This window comes from Lutra lutra, chromosome 7, assembly GCF_902655055.1.
Source record: "Lutra lutra chromosome 7, mLutLut1.2, whole genome shotgun sequence".
Classification (NCBI taxonomy): Eukaryota; Metazoa; Chordata; class Mammalia; order Carnivora; family Mustelidae; genus Lutra; species Lutra lutra.
Window position 1 is genome coordinate 52,222,085 of NC_062284.1, and position 6,840 is coordinate 52,228,924.

Sequence of the window (6,840 nt, forward strand, 5' to 3'; positions counted from 1 at the left end):
TCAAGGATTTTGATGGATTCCTTTCTCACATTGAGGTCCTTCATCCATTTTGAGTCTATTTTCATGTGTGGTGTAAGGAAATGGTCCAGTTTCATTTTTCTGCATGTGGCTGTCCAATTTTCCCAACACCATTTGTTGAAGAGGCTGTCCTTTTTCCATTGGACATTCTTTCCTGCTCTGTTGAAGATTAGTTGACCATAGAGTTGAGGGTCTGTTTCTGGGCTCTCTCTTCTGTTCCATTGGTCTGTGTGTCTGTTTTTGTACCAGTACTATACTGTCTTGATGACGACAGCTTTGTCATAGAGCTTGAAGTCTGGAATTGTGATGCCACCAACTTTGGCTTTCTTTTTCAACATTCCTCTGGCTATTCAAGGTCCTTCCTGGTTCCATTCAAATTTTAGAATTATTTGTTCCATTTCTTTGAAAAAAATGGATGGGATTTTGATAGGGATTGCATTAAATGTGTAGATAGCTTTAGGTAGCATAGACATTTTCACAATATTTGTTCTTCCAATCCAAGAGCATGGAACATTTTTCCATTTCTTTGAGTCTTCCTCAATTTCTTTCATGAGTACTTTAAAGTTTTCTGAGTACAGATTCTTTGCCTCTTTGGTTAGGTTTATTCCTAGGTATCTTGTGCTTTGGGGTGCAATTGTAAATGGGATTGACTCCTTCATTTCTCTTTCTTCTGTCTTATTGTTTGTGTATAGAAATGCAACTGATTTCTGTGCATTGATTTTATATCCTGACACTTTACTGAATTCCTGTACATGTTCTAGCAGATTTGGAGTGGAGGCTTTGGGTTTTCCACATATAGTATCATATCATCTGCCGAGAATGAGTTTGACTTCTCCATTGCCGATTTGGATGCCTTTAATTTCTTTTTGTTGTCTGATTGCTGAGGCTAGGACTTCTAGTACTGTGTTGAATAGCAGTGGTGATAATGGACATCCCTGCCGTGTTCCTGACCTTATCGGAAAAGCTCTCAGTTGTTTTTCAATGCTTTTAAAATATAAGCTTTCTTGTTCAAATAGCTAATGTGCAATGAAATTACTTCAAGAAAGTCTTCAGAATATTTGGATACTTTCTCAAATGCATCACAGTATTTCCTATTTTACCTCGACTCTAATGTCATTTATTTTCCATATTTCATAGAGAGCTAATATCCAGGATTACAATGTCAAATCATACTTACATGAATTTGTGATCTTATCCATTATAAGTTTTTATTAAATATTTATGAGTTATAAGTATTTAAAGGTTTCAGAAAACAACAGCAACAACAACAACGGATAAGTTTCTGGGACATTGAAGCCAGTTCCCCGGGTCCTTCTTTAGTGGAAAACTAATTCCTCTGGCCAAAACTCAGAAAACCTCCTCCAGATCAGCATAGATTAGATTTCAAAATTAATTTCACAGGGTTCTTCATACAACTAGAACCATTTAAATTGTGAAACATTTCCATTCTATGTTATCAAGAGTATTCATATAACTTACATGACATTTCTTAGAGAATCATGCCTCAGAAATTCTGGATTCTATTTACAATGGGTAATACTTTATCAGCAACATTATGATAAAGGAATTTAAGAAATAAAGTTTATTTCTTCTAGTAAATATCTTTAGTTGATTTTCCTCGAGTCCATTCAAGAAGCAATTCAATGTGGTTCCCTGTCTTCTTTCCTTTACCCCAGGGGATTTCTTCATGGTGAAGAGAAAGAAGGGATAGCAGACAAACTGCTTTAATTCATCCTCTCACACACTGATACACAAATGACTCGAAACAACTTGGCCACCATCAAAGCTACCCCTATCATAACATTTTAGTTGTACCATTATATTAAAAATTTAACAAAATACCTAAAACTATAATAATGTGAAAAATAACAGTCAATTAAATAAATTCACTAAAATGATGTTCAATAAAAGTTCTGAAGATACCAAATCTTAAACATAGTTTTTTCTATACGCTTTGTTTTCTCGATAATGTATTTAAACAAGTTTATTATATGTTCTTATAATTATTATAATTTCATTAATTCCATCCTTTGTATTGCATATCTCCAAATTTGCCTATTTCTTGTTTCCTGTTTTCAACATTTCTCATTTGTTACTCCTACCATAAACCATGCTTTAAATGCTGCCAAGAGATACCATGTGATCATAAATTATGTCACGATTTATTTTAAAAAGATTAGTTCAAGATTTGACAAAACCAAACATTCCTATTAAAAATCTGTGATATGAGGGGGCTCCTGGGTGGCTCAGTGGGTTAAAGCCTCTGCCTTCGGCTCGGGTCATGATCCCGGGGTCCTGGGATCGAGTCCCGCATCAGGCCTTCTACTCAGGGGGGAGCCTGCTTCCTCCTCTCTCTCTGCCTGCCTCTCTGCCTACTTGTGATCTCTGTCTGTCAAATAAATAAATAAAATCCTTTAAAAAAAGTCTGTGATATGAGATCATTTATTCAGGGATGTCAAAATTATAAAACAAAAAAAATATTGTGCTTTGACTCATATAACCCTATTAGCCATCAAAGGAGTGATTTGGAGCTTGCATTTGATTCCTCTCTTAATAAATTCCTATAAAATAACCAAGTGAATACAAAAGTTGGAAAAAATAATCTGCAACAAAACATAAAAATATAAGTAAATGTAGTAAGTTTTGTGAACATGGATTAGGTAATGACATAATATCATATATATGTAATATCAATATCCCAAGTAATATCAATAACATGAGTAACAAAAGTAAAAAGTAGATAAATTGGACTACATCAAAAGCCAAAATTTTGGACACAATTAAGAATATAAAAAGGCAGGGGTGCCTGGGTGTCTCAGTGGGTTAAAGCCTCTGCCTTCAGCTCAGGTCAGCATTCCAGGGTCCTGGGATTGAGCCCCACATCAGGTTCTCTGCTCAGCAGGGAGCCTGATTCCCTTCTTCTCTCTCTGCCTGCCTCTCTGCCTGTCAAATAAATAAATAATTTTTTAAAAAAGAACGTAAAAAGGCAGCTCATAGCTTAAAAAAAATTTGCAAATTATATATCTGATAATGGACTCATATCCAGAATATATAAAGATCTCTACAACTGTAGAAAGATGAAAAACTCAACATATGGTCAAGCATCAGAATATATATTTCTCCAATGAAGATATACAAGTCACCAATAAGCACATGAAAACATACTCAATATAATTAGGACAATGTAAATGGAAACCACCATAGAGTACCACATCATATGAATCTACAAGGATGGCTAAAGTGTTTAAAAAAAAAGTTAAGGAAAAACAAGTGTTGATAAGGACACAGAGAAATTGAAATGCCATACATTGTATCCTGGGCTGGTATGATAGTAAGATGGTGCAGCCACTTTGGGAAAATGCCAGCCATTCCTCAAAATGTTAAATACAGAGTTCACATATGATCTAGCAATTCTACTTCCAGGGATATACCTTAGAAAAGTGAAAAGATATATTCACACAAAAACTTGTTAATGCATAACTCATAATAGACCAAAAATGGGAACAACACAAATGTCCAACAGCTACTGAATAGATAAATACAAGGTGGCATATACATACAAAGGAATGTTACTCAGCCATAAAAATGAATTACTGATACATGTTACAACATAAATGATCCTTCTACACATTAGGCTAAGTGAAATAAGCCAGTCATAAAAGGCATATATTCTGTGATTCCATTTATATGAAATGTCCAGAATAGGCCAGTCTACAGAAACAGAAAGTATATTCGTGGTTTCCGGGGTGCAAAGAGATGTGAGATTGGAAACTGATAGTCTGGGTCCAGCCTCCCTTTGTGGGATGGAGAAAATTCTGCTTAAGAGTATGAGATACTAGTGTCCTTGACATAATTGGTAGAAGCAAATCTAACAATTTCTATAATTGTAACAGAATCTGGGAGTCACTGGTGATTGTCTCTAAACTGTTTACCCTTACACACAGTTCTCTAATACAGCTTTAAGTGGGGTATTTGAAAAGAAACAATCCATGGTTTATTCAAAATAGAGTTCTTAAAAAATAATTCTTGAAAGTGTATATAATGGAAAAATTATTGGTAGTCATCTGGATTGACATACTAAGAGTATTTTAACTAAATCTTGGTGAGAAAATGGAAAGAAATATAATTATAAGTTAGCATTCATAAGAAAGTGAGTGAATCTTAATGATTTTTAATAATGACACAGGGGTGGGCGCCTGGGTGGCTCAGTGGTTGAATCCTCTGCCTTCAGCTCAGGTCATGATCTCAGGGTCCTGGGATCAAGTCCCGCATCGGGCTCTCTGCTCAGCAGGGAGCCTGCCTCCTCCTCCTCTCTCTCTCTCTGCCTGCCTCTCTGCCTACTTGTGATCTGTCTGTCAAATAAATGAAAAAAAAAATAATGACACAGAGGTTAAAATAAAATGTCGCTTTGTAAATTTAGCATATGATACTTTCAGCTCATTGGAAAAATACTTCTAATAAATGTAAAATACATTACAGATTGATATTTGTGTATACATGTATAATACTGACAACAAAATTTTAACTAGTATTAAATCTAAATGTGAGAAAGATCATTTTTTCATCATTTGAAAATTTTAAGTCCAATGTAAATTTTTCTCTAACAGTAACAAAATGGATGGCCAGTTAACTTAATAACTTTTTTTAAGATTTTATGTATTTATTTGACAGACACAGACCACAAGTAGGCAGAGAGAGAGAGGAGGAAGCAGGCTCCCTATGGAGCAGAGAGCCCAATGTGGGGCTCAATCCCAGGACCCTGGGATCATGACCTGAGCCAAAGGCAGAGGCTTAACCCACTGAGCCGCCCAGGTACACCTAACTTAATAGCTTTTAATTATCTTTGAATATGTTCCTCTTCTCCCCAAAAGACATTTTCATAATTCAATTAATACAACTCAATATCAACTTTTTAATTACATATTTCCAGTATAGTATTTCAGTAAACAAACTTCTTCAAAGATTTCTTCCATGCCTCTAACTAAATCTCACAATTTTAAATAACTTTCTCAGAGCTGCCTTCATCTCTTTATTTCAAAGACTATAGATCAAAGGGTTGAAAAGTGGAGTTAACACAGAATAAAACAAAGTCACATATTTCTGCATCCCGGCTGGATTGCCTGATGTTGGGCTTACATATACAACCAAGATAGAGCCATAGAATAGGGATACTACGGCCAGATGGGAGCCACACATGGAGAAGGCCTTATGCTGCCCTTCTCCTGAGAGGACCCTCAGCACAGCTCTGATCACCAAGGTATAGGAGTTGTTAATGAATAATAAGGTAGAGAAAATGAGGACTGAGTTATAGATGGCACAGATGATCTCAGTTGCTGGAGCTGGCACACAGGACAGCTTTATAAGAGGTCCTGGGTCACAAAGGAAGTGATCGATCTTATTGGAACAACAAAATGGGAGTTGAGAGATGAGGTAAATAGGCAAAAGGAAGTATAGGAAACCACACACCCAGCATCCAGCTCCTATTCTGATGCAGCGCTGAACAGTCATGACAGTGGGATAGTGCAGGGGCCTGCAGATAGCAAGGTACCTGTCAAAGGCCATGGCAGACAAGAAGAAAGTCTCAGTGGTACCCATGGAGAAGAAGAAGTAGAACTGGAGGAAGCAGCCATAGAAAGAGATGGTGCTGGTCTCAGGAGAGCAAGTTGGCCAGCATATTAGGGACAGTGGAGGTGATAAAACAGATCTCCAGGAAGGAAAATTAGTCAACAGAATGTACATTGGAGTTTGCAGTCGATGGTCCCATCTCACAGCACAGATAATGCACAGATTTCCAGTTACTGTCAGAATATAAGTCCCAGAGAAGACTGAAAAGAGGAGAACCTGAATTTCCCAGGTATAAGGGAAACCCAAGAAAATGAATATACTCACAGAGCTAGAGCAATTACTTATATTGGAAAATTCATTTGTTTTTAAAGCTGAAAAAAAAAAAACAGATTTCCATATTATAAGTAGCCTTAAAATATTACTCATTAGGGCAGATCCCTTGCATATGGTTAAATCATTCTGTGTATCAGGAAATAACAAAGTACCATAATCCATGCAGTGGTATTCCCATGACGGCCATATATTCATAATTCTGTTCTCAATACAGTGAATAAAAATGAAAATTCTGGGACGCCTGGGTGGCTCAGTGGGTTAAGCCGCTGCCTTCAGCTCAGGTCGTGGTCTCAGGGTCCTGGGATCCAGCCCCACATGGGGCTCTCTGCTCAGCAGGGAGCCTGCTTCCTCCTCTCTCTCTGCCTGCCTCTCTGCCTGCTTGTGATCTCCGTCTGTCAAATAAATAAAAAAAAATCTTTAAAAAAAATGAAAATTCTTTTGTCATCCTCAGGTTTTCATTCAAAGTTACTTGGTACTGACAATAGTCAAGTGTGCCCCAAGACCTACAACTATTAGGTTAAGTAGTGAAAGAAGAAGGAATGAATAAACAGAGATAAAAAATTGTAGCCTAAAAGATACTGATAATATTAATACTTAATATTCTTTGATCAATTTGTGAGAGAAATATGTTGAGCTGATTTGAGGACAATATTGATTTAAATATTTGTAACTTACCTGATTTTAATTTTATTGTGTTAAATTATGTGAAATATTCCTATATTCATTTAGAATATTAAAATAAAATCTATTAAAATAAAAATCTATTAGAAGGTTTCCCATTTTGATCCCTCTCTTCAGTAAAAATACACTCAAAAAGAGTTACTGGCAATCTGCCTTATTTTACAAAGAAACATAAGGAACCAAGTTCTACAATATTGTGCTCATATCAAATATTGCCGAAAAAATTACAATCAATTCTTAATC

At 36.1% G+C, this 6,840-nt stretch overlaps 1 pseudogene; it reads right to left on the minus strand.

The window, feature by feature from the left end:
• Nucleotides 1-4,995: 4,995 nt before the first annotated feature.
• LOC125104417 (olfactory receptor 11H6-like) lies at nt 4,996-6,009 on the minus strand (annotated as a pseudogene).
• Between the last annotated feature and the right edge of the window lie 831 nt (nt 6,010-6,840).